Source organism: Pteropus alecto, unplaced genomic scaffold (assembly GCF_000325575.1).
Source record: "Pteropus alecto unplaced genomic scaffold, ASM32557v1 scaffold281, whole genome shotgun sequence".
Classification (NCBI taxonomy): Eukaryota; Metazoa; Chordata; class Mammalia; order Chiroptera; family Pteropodidae; genus Pteropus; species Pteropus alecto.
In genome coordinates this window covers 313,620-331,143 of record NW_006431909.1, presented here as the reverse complement: position 1 = coordinate 331,143, position 17,524 = coordinate 313,620, and the positions used below count along the sequence as shown (strand labels likewise).

At 36.0% G+C, this 17,524-nt stretch overlaps 1 long non-coding RNA gene and 1 pseudogene across 1 annotated transcript in view; one reads left to right on the top strand and one right to left on the bottom strand.

The window, feature by feature from the left end:
• The window catches only part of LOC107196547, a 38,483-nt gene that overhangs the window by 7,432 nt on the left and 13,527 nt on the right, over nucleotides 1-17,524 (bottom strand). The window contains exon 2 of the long non-coding RNA XR_001517979.2: nucleotides 13,341-13,486. This is a non-coding gene — a long non-coding RNA (uncharacterized LOC107196547). The remainder of the gene's footprint in view (nucleotides 1-13,340; nucleotides 13,487-17,524) is intronic.
• Nucleotides 10,292-10,410, top strand: LOC112471934 (annotated as a pseudogene).

Below are 17,524 nucleotides of genomic sequence, written 5' to 3'. Positions count from 1 at the left end.
GGTCATAGCCTGGATACCTCTATTAATAATTTAAGGTATTACGTAGTTGTATCTGTTTTGTAAGCAGAACTATCGCTGCTTTCCTTGATTACATGTATTTCACATTTATGGTATTTTGTGTTTAAAATAGTATGAAGCAACACAGGCTTTTTTTTTTTTTTTTTTTTGGAAAAACCTGGCTTTGTAATTTAACTACCACTGGTGAATAACTTCGTCATACAAGGTAGTAACCTGGCATTTACTTAGATTTTTCTTTTCTTCTTCAGGATTTTATTGTCCAAGTAAGTGCTTCTTAAACTTCAGTGTTCATTACAATCACCTGGAGTGAGGAGTGGGGTTGTTTCTGAGCCCTAATTCCAGAGTTCCTGATTCAGTAAATCAAGGGTGGGGGCTGAGGATTTATATTTCTAACAGGCTGTCAGGTGATGCTGATGCTGCTGTGCCACGCTTTGAGAACTGATGCTCTAAACTATTTTCAGAACAGCTCCATTAAGTAGTAGACAGTATGCATATTATTTCTTCATTTTATGACAAGCTTAGTGTTTTACATCTCTTTAGTGGGAGAGCTAAAACTGAAGCAAGTCATGGCTTCTTACAACTATTTCATAAGAAGTTTAATAGATGGGAGGGAAAGCTCTTTCAAACTTCCTTTGCAAATAGTTGCCTACTACCTGTTATGTGCCAGATATTATATAATTAATATCAAAGCAAAATATTCCTGTCCTCTTGAAATCACTAGTTCTCTTGCATGTAGTGGGGGGAAGAGTTAAATTTTGTTTTGAGAAAAACATGAAAAAATAATGCACTAAAAGGAAAGTGAAAAGTGTGGGATGTGATTGAAGATTAAGGTATGGAAGGGTCATAGTGTGGAATTCTTCAATATTAAATGCAATGAGAATCTGCCAAAGGATGCTTGAGTATGGCAGAGATATGATTGACATTCTGAAAAGATCACTTGATGCTTTGTGATAAGTAGATTGATAGGAGAACAAGAGCAGAGGCCAAGTGACCATTTTAGAGGCTGAGTAATCATTGAAGCAAGGTAATAAAGGTTAGAACAGAGGTGCTATATTGGCAATGGGTGGAAATGGATAATCAGATTTCTTGATTTGAGCTGACAGGATTTCTGAGGTCCATGTTGAAAGAAAGGAAGGAGGCATCAAGTACTATGCCAGCTTTTTAAACTTTGACAACTGGCTAATTAAAATGGGGCTATGGAGAAGCAGTTTGGAAGCAAGTAGAATGAATTAGTTTAGAGCACATTAGATTTGCAAAGCTTATTTGACAGTGAAATCGGGACAACTCAATAACTTTGGAATCATCAGCCTTTAGGTAGTGTTAAAGAGAGGTGATAGGGTAAGATCACTTAGGGAAAGTAAACAGAAAACAAACCTTTGTTTGAGCCTTGGCACTCCAACTAAGTCATGTAGAGGGGAAAATGTAGCCGATCTCCTGTGCTAACAAAGTGGAGGCTATCTAGAATGTGTTGTCTTAGTAGCCAAGACAGTAAAGTGTATGAAAATAGAAACATTCTGTTGATTGCTAATATAAAATGGAATAAAATGAGCACGGTATTCTTTAGATGAGGCAATACATAGGCCAATGTAGACAAATGCCTTTTTGGTGGACTGCTGGGGTCATAAGTCAGATTAGGGCAGCATAAAGTAATTGGTAGGAGCACAGTTCTGCTATCAGCTTGCCTGGTTTTCGAATCTGGTCTTGCCACTATTTTTGAGGCTTTCTTCAAGTTTTGTAACATTTATGCTTTAGTTGCCTTATCTCCAGTGCATCTTCTCATAGAGTTGGGTGCATTAAATAATTTGCATTAAAAAAGTCTTAGAACAGTAATCTCAGCATATCATAAATGCTCAGTAAATGTTTATTAGACTGAGTTAAAAAGTGAACATAGATAGGAAGAGGTTACAGCAAGTGTAGACGACCCTTGAAACGTTTTGCTGGAAGCCCAGAGGTGAGTCAGCTTGAAGCAGATGTGAGATTAAGGAAAGGATTTTTGGTACTTTGTTTTTGGTTTGTTATTAAAGATGGAATCTATAGAATATATTTGTAAACTGATGGTAATGACCCAATAAGATAACTTCAGGAAAAAAGTATTTGAGAATCCAAGAAAAGATGAGCTGTTGCATAGATGACCCAGTTAGTGGTTGATAGGAACTGGGTTACTTCCTTTACGAACAGATGGGAAGAGAGAATACAGGTGACAGTGCAAGCAGATATGAGAATTTGGTGGTGGAAAGAATAAAAAGAGTTCCCATTTGGTTAAATCTATTTTGTCAATGAAGTATCAGATGGAAGTTTTTTGGTTAGAAGGAGGAGGAAAGAATGTGTAAAATTTGAGAAGATAAAAGGAAGTATATTTAAGAGTTGAAGCATGCTCATAGGTTCCTAATAAAATATTTAAGGTTTTCAAATTTTTCAGTAAAAATTCCTTTTTTCTCATCAGACAAAACCCATTTCAGACATCCCTAAGATGTGTCCAATTTGAACTGCATGCCCTGGGGGGTTTGTGTAGTTGACTTAGAACATACTAATGGTGGCTTTTTTCCACTGATTATTTCTCTACCCTAAGATAAATATCAGACTTGAGAGACTTTTATTGAGATATCACATGAAAGGGAATTTTGAGAGTATGTTATTGAAAGTTTTATATGATGAGATCATCCTACAGGAATGAAGATAAAATGCAGATGGGTTGGAGGAGTAAACTTCAGGGAAAGTCTGTTAGCTGGGTAGAATTAATTAGCATATGCAGCCAGAGAATTCTTGGCAATGCTACATCAGGAATCTTGTAAAAAAAATAGATTGTCATATAAAACAAAATACTGGTGACCAGACTAAAATATATCAAGGCTTAAATATTTATGCAAAATAACTTTTAATATAAATATTTTTGTTAAAGGAATAGTGACTATAAAATAATGTCTATTTTGTGCAGTTTAAAGAACTTAAGTTTTGAGAAGCAAATTTGTGAGTTACTGGGTTAAAACATTCTAAGGTTCCGCTATTTTAGGAAGATGGCAGACATAATGACAAGTATATAGTACATATTAAAGTAACCAGGATACCCACTAATAAGGAGAGGAAGAGAGGGAGGAGTGGCAGGGAGAGAACTGAAACAGAAGGAAGTAATGGAATGAGGAAAAAAACAGTAAAGTAAGGAGGAAACAAAAAGAACAGATAAGTGGAAACATAATAGAAATCTACATCATTAATTCCCGTAAATGGACTCAACTTTTCAGTTAAAATCAAAGATTGTGAAGTGATTTTTTTTTTTTAAGTAGCTATAAGTTATTTATAAAGATACGTAAGTGAAAAGATACAGGAGAACATATACCAGGCAAATAATATCAAAGAGAAAGCTGTTTGTATTTAAATATCAGACAAAATGGTCTTTAGGCAAAAATAGAGATAAAGTTACTAGAGAATGGTAAATTTTAATTCACCAGGAAGATATGATTCTAACCTTGTATGTTCCTAAATAATATAGCCTGAGAATATTCATAAAGCAAAAATTAAAAGAACCACAGAGAGAAACTGACAAATTTACCAGCTATTTTAAAACTAGAGCAAAGCTAATTCAAGATACACTCATGATAATTTTTATCATTTTTTAATCTTATTCTTAAATGCCTAAAAGGATGGGAGGTAGGGTTTTTTAGAAGCGAAGGGAGCTTCTAAATTGTGTAATGGCTTTGACCTGGTTCTTTCTACTCAGGACTTTATTTCCTCATGAATTATGGGTAACCATTCAGCTTGGCCTTCCCATAGGGCTTTGTGAAAGTTGGAGAGCTCACACCCTTTTTGAGAATCCTTTCTTTTACAGTACCTTAAAGGAAGAATCTCCCCTAACTCAGGAGTGCTAAGAAACATGAATAGAGTGGAGTGGGAACACCACATGACAATTTTTATTATCCTCAGGTCACTTTCTTATGTGTTTTTACAGTGCAATAAAAATAGTAATTTCCTAGGGCATGGTAGGGAAGCCAGCAAAATGATGTAAAATAAGTAACTTTCTATACGATAGCCTTTCTATACAGATTCAGAATAAAATATGAGGAAGGATGGTTAGCAAGGATGGATAGGATGGTTAGCAAGGATGGATAGAATGATAATCCTAACTAGGATTGTGGCTGATTTTTTTTTTTTTTTTACTACTTTATTTCTATCTTTAAAAAATGTAAATGTATTATGTAATAAAAGTGAACAATGAAAGTGTATTGCATTCCTTGTAGAATTCCTGCTTGGCCAACTTGGAATCCTACTGGAAAAAGTTTGGTTATATTTAAGCTTTCAAATGTGATTGCATAAATGAAACTGATATATACTTACCCTCTAAACTTGAGTTTATAACACATGATAAGTTCTTATTCACTCCTATTCTCTACCATTGTGAAAATATATATGAGAAGAGAAAGACCAGCCAATTGGTTAAGTTTCTCATGCAGATAATGATAAGGGCATTAGAGAAAGAGAAAATTCAAAAACTGGTGTTAAAATTTTCAGTGCATGAGGAGTTTGTTTCCTAGGCTGTTGTGGCAAAATCCCACCAAATTTAAAACAAGCCACCAAGTGTTTTGTTAACAAGCCACCAAGTTTGGTACTCTGCTCTTTCACAGTTCTGGAGGCTAGAAGTCTAAAATCCACAGGTGCGATCAGGGCCATGACCATTTTTATCATGGCTCTAGGGAAGAATCCTTCCTTGCGTCTTAAACTTTTGTGGTTCCAGGCATTCCTTGGCTTGTAGTCGCTTCACCACTTCAATCTCTTCATGTGGCTCTTTGTGTGTGTCTCCAAACCTCCCTGTCTTTATAAGGACATAAGTTATAGGGTTTAGAGCCTGCCCTAATCCAGTGTGATCTCATTTTAACTTCATTACATCTGCTAAGACCCTGTTTTCAAATAAAGTTACAGTCACAGGTACCACGGTTAGGACTTAACCATACCTTTTTGGAGACATAATCCAATCTATAATCTTGAAATCAGTAAACCTAGCTGAAAAAGCAGTTTCTGTGGAAATAAGCTTAGATATGTAAGTCTTTAAAATTACCAGCATGAGTTTGAGCAAATCTAGCTGGAATGCAATAACTTCCTTAACCCTACCCCCACAAAATAGATTCATGAATTTTATCAAAACTATATTTCAGAATGAGTTTTGAGCAAGTTACAGCAGTTCCAGTATAGAAAGGGTATAAGCATTGATACAGCTCTCACTAAAAGACTTCATTGTGAGGATGAGGTATAGAAATGTATATGTGCAGGCAACAAAAAATAACAACCCACACACACACCCGTCCCACTTTTTCTGGGATCCATGGGATGTGAGGCATGGGAAATGAGCAACATCAACTCAAGCACTGTAGAGGAAGAGAAATCCTTAGAAAAAGCATGGCTAAGTTAATGCAGGATGTGGAAGTAAAACCTTTAGTGTTGAGGTTTAGCACATTAGCACTGTTTATGTTATGACTGGCATTTCTAAGGGCACAGACAGAAGTAGAGGGGAAGTATGGTTTAGGATGGTTGATTGCAGTGGCTATGCCCACAGGACTGAAAAAGTGGGGCTGACAAGGCCCATAGTTCTGTTTGGCTTTCTGGTGTAAAGTCTCTGGACAAACTGCAGCCAGACACATCTTTTTCACTTATTACCAGAACCAGTTTTTATTTTTCCTAACTTCATTTCATTGAAATGGTTGAATGGTTGTCTGAGTTGCTGAGATAATTGAAGGAATCCAGGCTGATACATAATCCAGGAAGGAAATAGCAGGAAAAGCAAATTTTTTGAGATGATAGAGCTATACAGAAAGTGGTCTATGGGTAAACATGCAGTCTTCATTTGCACGTTAAAAATTGAAAAGATGACTGGTTTTCCCATAGTCGTAACTCAGAATAAATGTCTACCATTCTTCGATTCCTGTAGAGAACAATCTGAACTCCTTACCTTCAAGGTCTTTCATATTTTTTCATTTTTTATTTATGTATTCTATATATCATAAAGTAAAAATAGATTGATGGTCCCAGAACTCACATTGCACTTTTCCACATTAGCAATTTTTCTTATGCCTTTTCTTCTGTTTGGAATGTGCATCTACTATAATGCTCAATTATCAGCTATCAAAATGTGTTAATCATCAAAGGCAGAGATCAGCTCTTACTCTTCCATTGCACCTTTCTTATTCTTCTCTGCATTTGTCCACTCAGGAATCATAGATTTCAGAATAATTCCTCCCAATAAGTGAGTCTTTAATATTTGTCAGGCACTGTTTTGAAAACTTTATAATGTGTCAATATTCACACCAAGTTTATGAAGTGGAGTCACTTAGAAATTTACATAACAGGTAATTATTTCTTTTCAAACCATTGCTGGTCTGAGATGACACTGAAATTATGAGAGAAAAGGCAAAACATAAAAATAGACCTAGAATATTCTCTATCTGTACAATAGACATTTAAAGGGGCAAGAAAAGAACAGATTACAAAGTAGTAATAATTTTAAAATAATAGAAGATGGATTTCTGCCTCAGAAAAGATTGAGTAGATATACTTTTTTCTATTTCTCCTGCTAGGTACAAATAAAAACCCTGGGTGTTTATAGATAACAAATATAAGACTTTGAAAAGTGAAAAAAAAAAAAACAGGCAGACAGGGTTGAGACCAGTGGAATCTAAGAAATAACATGGTGGTGAGTTCTCTTGGTCTTCTTTTTGCCTCATGTATCCCAGACTTGTATCCCAGCCGAAGAAGCTGGCAGTTCTGAAATGTCAATTGGTGTAGACAGAAAAAATAAAACAAGAAAAGCCTGCTTTCTCTAACCAAAGAACAAAGAAAAGGACTGCCTAGTAAGACAGGAAACTTTTACCACTCTACTCCAGCCAAACACCACAGGAAAAACTGGTTCCACCCATACCTGCAAAGGTCCTATGGGGGCCCTGGATTTCCACTCTTGCCAGGCTGTAAAAGGATGCTTCCACCCCACCTCACCTCGGGAGAGATGTCAGAAAAGGATGAATAGGGAGCTGGGACTTTCATCTCCACCAATGGTTATAAGACAGCACCCCCCTTCATTGTGTTAATATAGACTATTTGGGGGAGCTGGGACTTCTACCCCAACCCAGCAGTAATGAGCCACCTGCACCCCTCAGTCTCCCTACGGGATGATGTCAGGGAGGCTTACTGGAGAGTTAGGACTTTCATTACTGCCCGGTGATAACAAGGCCACAACACACCCCTGTAAGGTCGGTGGAGACCACCTGGGGAACAGTAATACAGCTGGGTGTTTACCAGTAGATGCCTAATGGGAAGCTGAAACTTCCACCCTTTTTCAGCAATAATAAGGAGGCCTTCCTCAGATGTCAAAGCTGAGTGAGGAACCTAGACTTTACCTACATCTGGCAGAAACAAGGTAGTGTCTCTGCTCTCAGCCATGACAGTGTCAGAGGAAGGCAGCTAGAACTGAAGGTTTAAATAAGATCTAGTCTCACAATATGCCCCAAATGCCAAAAATGTCCACATTTCAGTAGAAAATCACAGTACCAAAACCAGGAAAATCCCAACTTGAATAAAAATCAATAGATATTTTGCTATGAACCTAAAACTGCTCTAAAAAATAAAGTCTTAAAAATATCAATAGATGCCAACACAGATAACAGAGACATTAGAATGACATGACAAAGATTTTAAAGGAGCCGTCATAAATACACTTTAATCAACAATTGCAAACATGTCTGAAACAAAAAAGTAGAAAGTGTTAGCAAGAAATAGAAGACAAAAAAGAAAAACTAAATGGAGACTTTAGAATTGAAAAATACAATAACAACAAAAAAAAAACCTCAATGGATGGGCTCAACAGTAGTATGGAATGTACAGAGGAACAATTCAGTGAATTTGAAGACAGATAACAGAAATAATTCAGTTTGAAAGCAGAGAGAAAAATAGACTGTAAAGAAAAACAGCCTCAGAGACCTATGAAATAGTAAAGAGTCTAAAATTCATGTTGGAGGAGTCACACAGGGAAGGGAAAATGAGGGCGGGACTAACTAGTTGAAGAAATAATGGTTGAAAATGTCCCAAATATAGCAAAAGACATATACCTACAGATTCAAAAAGCTCAATAAAACCCAGAGTAAAAACCAAGGAAATCCTAACCAAGACACATTTTAATCAAACCTCTTAAAACTAAATATAAAGAAAAAAATCTTAAAAGCAGTGAGAGAAATGACACCTTATCTATAGGAGGACACAATCTGACAGATTTCTCATCAGAAATCATGGAGGAAGTAGCACATTTTTAAGAAGTGAAAGGAAGCACAAACTGTTAAATCCATAACTCTTTGCTTAGTGAAAATATCCTCCAGGAATGTCTATTGAAATATAGAAATCCTAAATATGTTTGTACCAAACAACAGAGCTGTAAAATATATATAACAAAATTTGATAGAAATGGGTGTGATGTCACTGAGAATGATGGACAAGGGAGCTCCACAGTTCCATCCCTCTGCTGAAGCAATGATTAAGCTGGCAAATGGTCAGAATCAACTTTTTCAAAACTCTGGAATCTAACTTAAAAATTACAAAACTAGGGGAGTGCTTAATAAAAAAAAAAAGCTAATTTTCAATAAGAAGAAATTGTGGCATTTTTGCTTACTTACCCCAGTTTTGCTTACTATAATTATTACTATTATTACTTACATTTTGCTTACTATCCCCCCAGTTCAGAGGTGGCTGTGGGTATGGTGGCCTGAATTCCTGGTACAGTTTGTATTGTAGTCGAGCAATACAGACTTTGTCCTCAAAGAATTGTTCTGATTTTTACCTGTCTGGCAGCTCCCTGAGTAATCAGCACAGGGGCCTGCCTTTGTTTCTCCTCTACCATCTCAGAACTCTAAGGGCTGGAGTGACCACCTGAGAGGCTTTTGTCAAAAGCTTTTAAAGACATAAACTACCCACAGCCACCTGGGACAAGAACTAACAGAGCTAGTAGATAGACTGAAAAGCCACAGAAGGAAGAAACTGGGGAAGAGATACACTTCAATATTGACTACAAAGCTACAGTAATTAAAACAATATGTTACTAGAATAATAATAGAGATTAATTAATAGGATAGAATTAGAGTCCACAAATGAACCCATACATCTATGGGCAATTGATTTTTGACCGAATGCCAAGGCCATTCAATTGAGGAAAGAATAGTCTCTTTAAAAAAAACGGTGCTGGCTAAATCAATGCAGGAGAATGAAGTTGGATCTTTACCTGACACCATATACAAAAATTAACTCAAAATGGATCAAAGACCTAAACATAAGAGATAAAACCATAAAACTCAGAAGAAAACATAAGGGTAAATTTTCATGACTTTAGATTTGGCAATGATTTCTTAGATAAGACCCAAAAAGCTCAAGCAACAAAAGAAAAATGTAAATTGGATATCATCAAAATTGAAGAGTTTGTGCATCAAAAGATACTATAATAAAAGTGAAAAAACAACATACAGAATGAGGAAAATGTTTATAGATTGTATATCTGATAAGGATTTAGAATCCAGAATTTTTGATTCAACAACAAAAAGACAACCCAATAAAAATGAGCCTGTAACTTAGAGCCCTTTTTCTCCAAAGAAGATATATAAACGTTCAAAAAGCACATGGCAAGATGCTCCACGTCACTAATCTTTAGGGAAATGCAAATCAAAACGACAAGGAGATACCACTTCACATCCACTAGGATGATGATAGCCCAAACAATGGAAAATAACAAATGTTGACAAGAATGTAGAGAATTTTGAATTGCTGGAGGGACTTTAAAATGGTGCTGCTACTCTGGAAAACAGTTTGGTGGTTTTTCAATAAGTTAAACATAAAATTACCATGTGATCCAGACATTCTACTTCTAGAGATATATCCAAAGAATTGAAAACAGGTGTTTAAACAAAAATTTGTACAAGAATGTTCCTAGCATAAGTTTTCACAATAGCCAAAAGCCAATCTATTAACTGATGAATGTCTAAACAAAATGTGGTATATCCATCATACAATGGAATAGTATTTAGTTATAAAAATAAATGAATTACTGATGTTAAAATATCAATGAACATTAAAAACATATTAAGTGAAACAATTCAGACACAAAGGTCACATATTGTATGATTTATTTTATATGAAATATTCAGAATTGGTAAATCCATTTAGACAGCAGATTAGTGTTTGCCAGGTGTTGGAAGAATGGCATGTGACTGCTTAATAAGTATGGAATTTCCTTTTGAGGAAATGAAAATGTTTTGGAGTCTACGGCCATACCACCCTGAACAAGCCCGATCGTATCTGACCTTGGAAGCTAAGCAGGGTTGGGCCTAGTTAGTACTTGGATGGGAGACCACCTAGGAAGACCAGGTGTTGCAGGCATAAAAATAAAAAAAGTAAAGGATTGTAAGCTGACAAGGTCTTTGCAATCTGTGAGGTCAACCAAGGGTTGCCTCGCTTAAAAAAGAAAAGAAAAGAAAATGTTTTGGAACCAGATACAGATGACACTTGTACAATATTGTGAATGTACTAAATGCTATGGAATGATACATGTAAAAATGGTTAATTTTAAGTTATGTAAATTGTACTTAAATAAAAAATAAAACTGTTCTGTCAAAAGAAACTTATTTTAAATATATGTTTAAAACTCCAATCTTACAATCTCTTATTTGTTGTGTTTGTTATGTTTAGACTAGTTATATTTAATGTATAGACATGGTTAAATTAAAGTTCATAATTTTATAATTGTTTTTCTTTTACCCTTTCCCCCCTCGTTTTTCTGTTCCCCTTTCCTGCCTTCTTTTGGATTCATTATATATTTTGTAATATTCTATTTTATCTATTGCTTTTTAAAAATTATCTCTATTATTTTTTAGTGGTTGTTCTAAAGATTATAATATACATATCTAAGTGCTCCTAGTCTACTTAGAGTTGATATTTCACCACTTTAAAATGTAAGCCTCACGATCATAAAGTCTTACTTTCTCCATTTTATGCTGGAGTTGTTAAATCTATATACATTGACAACCCTCAAAGAGATGGATAATCTTTTTATATTTCTCCAGATATGTATCATTTTTATTGGTCTTCCTTAATTCCTGATGTTCCAAGTTTTCCATTTCTTTTATTTTTCTTCAGCCTGATGAACCTCCTTTAGCATTTCTTTAGAGCAGAAATATTGGCAATGAATTCTTTTTTGTTTTCCTTCATCTAAGAATATTTTTATTTCACCATAGTCTTAAAGGATATGCTCAATGGATAGAGAATTATTGATTGGCAATCCTTTTTTATTAGCACTTTCAGAATGTTGTTTCCTTGTCTTCTGGCCTCTATTTTTTCTCATGAGAAGTCCATAACCATTTGATTTATTTTTCTCTTACGTGTAATACATTATTTTTGACTGCTTTCAATTTTTTCAATACCTGTATTTTTTCGCAGTCTAGTTATGATGTGTCTGGGCATGATTTTCTTAGAGTTTATTCTATTTGGTGTTTCCAGAGCTCCTTGAACTTGTAATTTATGTCTTTCATGAAATTTGGGAAGTTTTTAGCCATTATTTTTTCAAATATTTTTTTCTGCATGTTATTCTCTCTTTCTGGGACTCCAATGACATGAATGTTAGACCTTTCGATATTGTTCCATAAATTCCTTAGGTTTCTATAAATTCTTTGTAAAATTTTTCACTGTTCTTTATATTCAGTAATTTTCCTTGTTTTGGAAATCTTCTAAGTCTGATATGAATGTAGCCATTACAAGTTAATTTTCATTAATATTTGCCTGTCATATCTTTTCTCACCCCTTTACCCTTAATCTAGCTATATCATTGTATTTCTGGTGGATTGCTTTAGACAACATATAGTTGGGAAATATTTTTTTTCAATATAACCTGAGAAAATCTGCCTTTTATTTGGTGTATTAAGACCCTTTACATTTAATGTAATTATTGATAAGGTTAGATTTAGGTCTACCACTTATTTGTTTTATGTTGGCCCTTCTGTGCTTTGTTTTTCTGTTCTCTCCTTTTTCCTTTTGAATTACTTGAACTGTGTCATAGTAAGAAATATATATTTGTTTTCTGTCTCTGGTTCCTGACAGAAAGCTCCTAAAACCTGTGTCATTTCCTGACTGATGGGGGGTGCTAGGAACATCTTTTGTTCTAATAATTGGTCTTTAATCCCAGTCTTGACACAGAGCTCCTAAAAACCTTATAAACTTCCTGAGTGACAGTGGTGATAGGAATGTTTCACACAGAGCTCCTAAATCTCTTGGAATTTCTTGGGCAATAGCAGCATCATTTGTTCTAATGAGGTGACTCTTGGTGGGTTCTGAATAGCTTCAGGATAGGAGCTGGTCACTAGAAAGATGAAACTGTGATTAGAATCTTGGAACTTCAACCCCACCCCCTCATCCTCCAGGGATAGGAGAAGGGCTGGACATTGTTACTAGTCCTTCATGTTTATATGATAAAGCCTCCATAAAAATCCCTAAAGTAGGGGTTTTGCAGAGCTTCTGGGTTAGTGAACACATCTATATGCTGGGAGAGTGGTGCACCCCAAATTTATGGAGAAAGAAGCTCTTGCACTTGGGATGCTTCCAAAACTTGTCCAATGTATTTCTTCATTTGGCTTTTCATCAGTATCCTTTTTAATTTCCTTTATAATAAACTGGTAAACATGTTAACATTTTTCTGAGTTTTGTGAGTCATTCTAGCAAATTATTAAACCTGAGGGGAGTTGTAGAAACCCTTGACTTTGTAGCCAAGTTGGACAGAAATGTGGGTACCCTCATTACTCATTACTTGAAACTGGTATTTGAAGTGAGGGCACTCTTGTGGGACTGAACCTTTAAACCATAGGTAGTTATTGTCAGAACTGAATTAAATTATAACAGCTGGGGTCCAGAAAGTTGGAAAATTGATTGATGTGGAGAAAAAAAACCCCACACATTTGATGTCAGATGTGTTGTGAGTGGAGAAGCAGTTTTCCATTAGAATACATATTAGTATTACATTTTCATTTAGGATTGTCTATTTGGCTTTATCTCTTTGTAAATTTTTTAGTGGTTCCTCTAGGTATACAATATACATTCCTATGTTATCACAGTTTAGAGTTAAATTTAACTACTTCAAGTAAAATGCATAAGACTTAAAACCATGTGTTCCATTACCTTCTCCACTGCATTTTATAGTTGTCATATATTATATCTATTACAATAAAAACCCTACCAGACAATGTAATACTTTTTGAACAGTCATACATATTTTAAGGAACTTAAGGAGAGAAAAATAGTGTCATATTTTCTTAGGTATTTACCATTTATGTTGCTCTTTCTTACTTCCTGAAGATCCAAGTTCCTCCCTTCTTTCATTTTTCTTCCACCTTTGGGTTTTCCTCTAGAGCAAGATGCTTGTATTCTTAGAGTTCCTTTATCTGAGAATGCCTTTATTTCACCCTAGTTTCTGAAAGATATTTCCAGTGGTTATAAAGTTATGGACTGGCACTTAATTTTTTAACCAGCCCTTCATATTGTTTTACTATCTTCTGGGTTCTAAAATTTCTGATGGGAAATCCACAACCATTTGAATCATCGTTCCCTTAACGTATAATGTGTTCTTATTATATATATATATTTTGCTTTCAAAATATTTTATCTTTGTTTTGCAGCTGTTTGATTATTACGTGTCTGGGCCTGATTTTCTCTGAGTTCATCCTGTTTGGGGTTCACAGAGCTACTTGAACTTGTAAATTTATGTATTTCAAATTTCAGAAAATTTCAGCCATAAGTTCTTTACATATTTTTTCCTGCATCAATCTCTCTTTTCTAATCTTCTGGAACTCCAATGATACAAATTTTAGAGAATTTGATATTGTCCAACAAATTGCTAAGGATCTGTTCATTTTTTCTCAATCCTTTTTTCTGTTCTTCAGATTGAATAATTTTTATTGATCTACAAGTTCACTGACTTTTTTCTCTGTTATCTCTGTTCTGCATTTGAGTCCATCTAATATTTTTTAAAATTTCAAGTATTGTATTTTTCATTTTTAATATTTCCACTTAGATATTTTCATAGTTTATGTCTTTTTAAAAATTCTATATTTCCATTTATTTCAAGAATGAAATGTAGCATAGTGATAATAACTGTCCTAAAGTATATCTGATAATTCTAACATTTGAGTCTTTACTTTGGCGTCTGTTGATTTTCCTTTCCCTTGATAATTGATCACATCTTCCTGGTTCTTTGCATATCAAATAATTTGGGATTGTATCCTGGACATTTTAAATATTGAGACTGTGTTTTGATAAAATCAACTAGATTATGATTTATTTTTACATTTCTACTTTTTTTAATTTGCTAATCTTTTATTTAAAATCCCCCCCAGCTTTATTGATATATAATAGACAATTAGTTGCTCATATTTACATTGTACAATTCAATGAGTTTTTTTCAATTATAGATGGCATACAATAACATACTAGTTTCAGTTGCATAACCTAGCAGAGATCCATATAACTCACAAAGCGGTCACTCCATTAAATCTAGTACCCCTCTTCCCCCTTACATATTTATTATATTATTAACCATCTTCCCCATGCTACACTCTACATCTCCTTGTCTATTCTGCTACTATCCATTTGTACTTCTTAATCCCTTTGCCTTTTCTTCCCATCCCCTCAACCCTTCTCCCATCTAGTAGCCCTCAAAATATTCTCTGTATCTATGAATTTATTACCGCTTTTGCTATTTATTTCTTCTTTTGGTTCCACCTATACGTGAAATTATGCGATATTTGTCTTTCTCTATCTTTCCCATTTCATTCAGCACAATATCCTCTAGGTCCATCAAGGCAGTATCTTTTCCATCCCCTTTTAGTCTGTCTATCTTTTAATCTGAAGTGAGTCTCTTGCAGGCAGCATATGTAGGGGTCTTGTTTCTTATCCATTCAGCCACTCTATCTTTTGGTTGGAGAACTTAATTCTTTTCCATTTGAGGTACTTGTTTATAGAAATGTAGTTATTACTATTCTTTATTCATGTTTTTGATACATGATTTTCTTCTTAAGTCCCTCCAACGTTTCTTATAATACTGGCTTGGTGTTGATAAACTCCTTTGGTTATTTTTGTCTGGGAAGCTCTCTTTTGTCCTTTGACTCTAAATGATAGCTTTGCTGGATAAAGTATTCTTGGTTGTAGATCCTAGGTTTTCATCATGTTGAATATTTTGTGCCAGGCCCTTCTGTCCTGCATAGTTTCTTTCGAGAAAATGGCTGCCAGTCTTATGGGAGCTCCCTTGTAGGTAACTAAATGCTTTTCTCTTGCTTTTAAGATCCTCTCTTGGTAGTGAACTTTTGGTATTTAATTATGATGTGTCTTGGTGTGGGCCTCTTTGGGTTCATCTTTTTTGGGACTCTGAGCTTCCTGGGGTTTTAGGTCTGTTTCCTTCACCAGGTTAGGGAAGTTTTCCAGCATTATTTCTTAAAATAGCTCTTCAACATCATGGTTTTTTTTCCAGTACCCCTATGACATGGATCTTTTTGCCTTTAATATTATTATTATAGTCTTGGCTTTTTTCTTGCCATTCTGATTGAGTGTCCTTGGCTTCCCCGTCTTCTATATCGGTGGTTCGTTCCTCTTCTTTATCCACTCTGTTTTTTCCACTTAGTATACTCTTCATCTTGGTTAACGTGTTCTTCATTTCTGACTGGTTCCCTTTTATAATTTCCATTTCCATTTTTATGGGGTTTTTTTTTGTCTCTTTGTTAAAGTTCTCACTGAATTCACTTATACTTCCCCTAAGTTCATTGAGCATCTTATAACCAGTGTTTTGAACTCTGCATCTGTGAGATTGCCTGACTCCATTATTCCTGGATCTCTGTTTTGTTCTCTCATATGGTTTCTGCTTCTTTATCTTCCCACTTTGGCTGCCTTTCTGTTTCTGTTTCTATGTACTGAGCAAAGCTCCTAAGTCTCCCAGTTTTATTCGTGAGGCTTTGTGTAGTAGGTGTCCAGTGGCACAGTCCTGAGAGGGGCTCAGCTGCAGGCCAAATTTAGCCCCAGCCTGTGCCTTTCTGGGGCCACCTCTTAAGATAACCAAGCAATCCACAGATGCTGTGCTTATATAGTTGCCTCAAGAAGCCATGCCAGAAAATGAGGCCAGATGCCACTAGTGTGTCTTGGTGCTGCTCACCAAGGAGCACATGAATTGCCAAGGACACACCTGGATGTGGCTTGGGTGTGGCTACGAGTTGGGGGAGGTGGAGTTTCAGGGAATCTTCTGGGCAGAGCGACCTCTGTTATCCAATTTGGTGATAGCTCAGCTATGGCGGCGCTGAGTCCACACACTGAGAGCGGGGACAGCTCAACAGAGGAACAACGAATACCACAGGCACTTCTGTTGGGGAGAGACCCTAGCCTCTGGCCCTCACTCTGACAACTCAGTGTCCCTTTGTAAGTCCCTAGTGCCCTCCATGCAGCCAAACTGGTGTTGGTGCTCAGAGTGAGCAGGTCCGTCACTGCAAAAGTGCACTCATGGACATGGCCCCTTTAAGAGGCATCTGAAGATGCTGCTATGGCCTCTGTCCCACTCAGCCACTCATGACTGGGAAAGCTTGCATCCTTGCCCTGTCCTATCTTCTCCTGTTGCAGGGTGATTTCTTATTTATCTCCCTAGTTGTGGGGCTTGTTCATAGATCTTAGGTGACTTTCCTTGCTGTTTGCTCTGTGATTCTGTCACAACTTTGATTTGGTAACAAGAGGGATGAACAAAGCCTCTATCATCTACACCATTTCTTTTCTCCTCCCCTAGATAATGATTTAATTTTTTTTTTTAGCAGGCAATATACTCAGGTTCAGACTGCATGTTCTGTTTAACCTTCCCTGGGAAATAGATCCAATATCAGTTCAGTTTCCAAAGGCTTTGCTGTGCTGTTTTTGGTATGTCTATACATGTGCCACTCTAAAGTTATTCTAGGACTTGTGCAATGTTTATATCATAGTTCAGTTCTCGGAGCTTTTATTATGCTTCTTTGGGTCTGTTCCACTCGTGTACAGCTTGAGGGTGAGTGTGGGTCTTGTGTCAGTTAATTCACAGAATTAAGAGATGCCCTTCTCTAGGTTTCTCACCCAGGATTTCCTCCACATTCTACAACTGCCTGTCCTCTAGTTAGAAAGAGTGGGTTTCTGTCAAAGTTTTGGCTGCTCCTTTCCCCCATGCTGTCACACACCTCACTTTATGGTGAGGTGGTAAGAGCAGAGAATGAAAAAATAATATACCCATTTTGGACCCTATGGGCTTCTTTTCTCGGTTCTGCTGCCAGCAACTGTAGTGGCAGTGCAAGCCTCATGACTGGGGCTGGTCTTAGTGCAAAGCTAGTAGAGAAAAAAGATAAAAGGAGCCTCTTTTTCTAGCCCTCTGGGTAGAAAGAAGGGGTTTCTCTTATAGCTTTTGCTATTTGCACCCGTTAGAGTTCTAGGACATGCTCATCTTCCATCAAAGCCA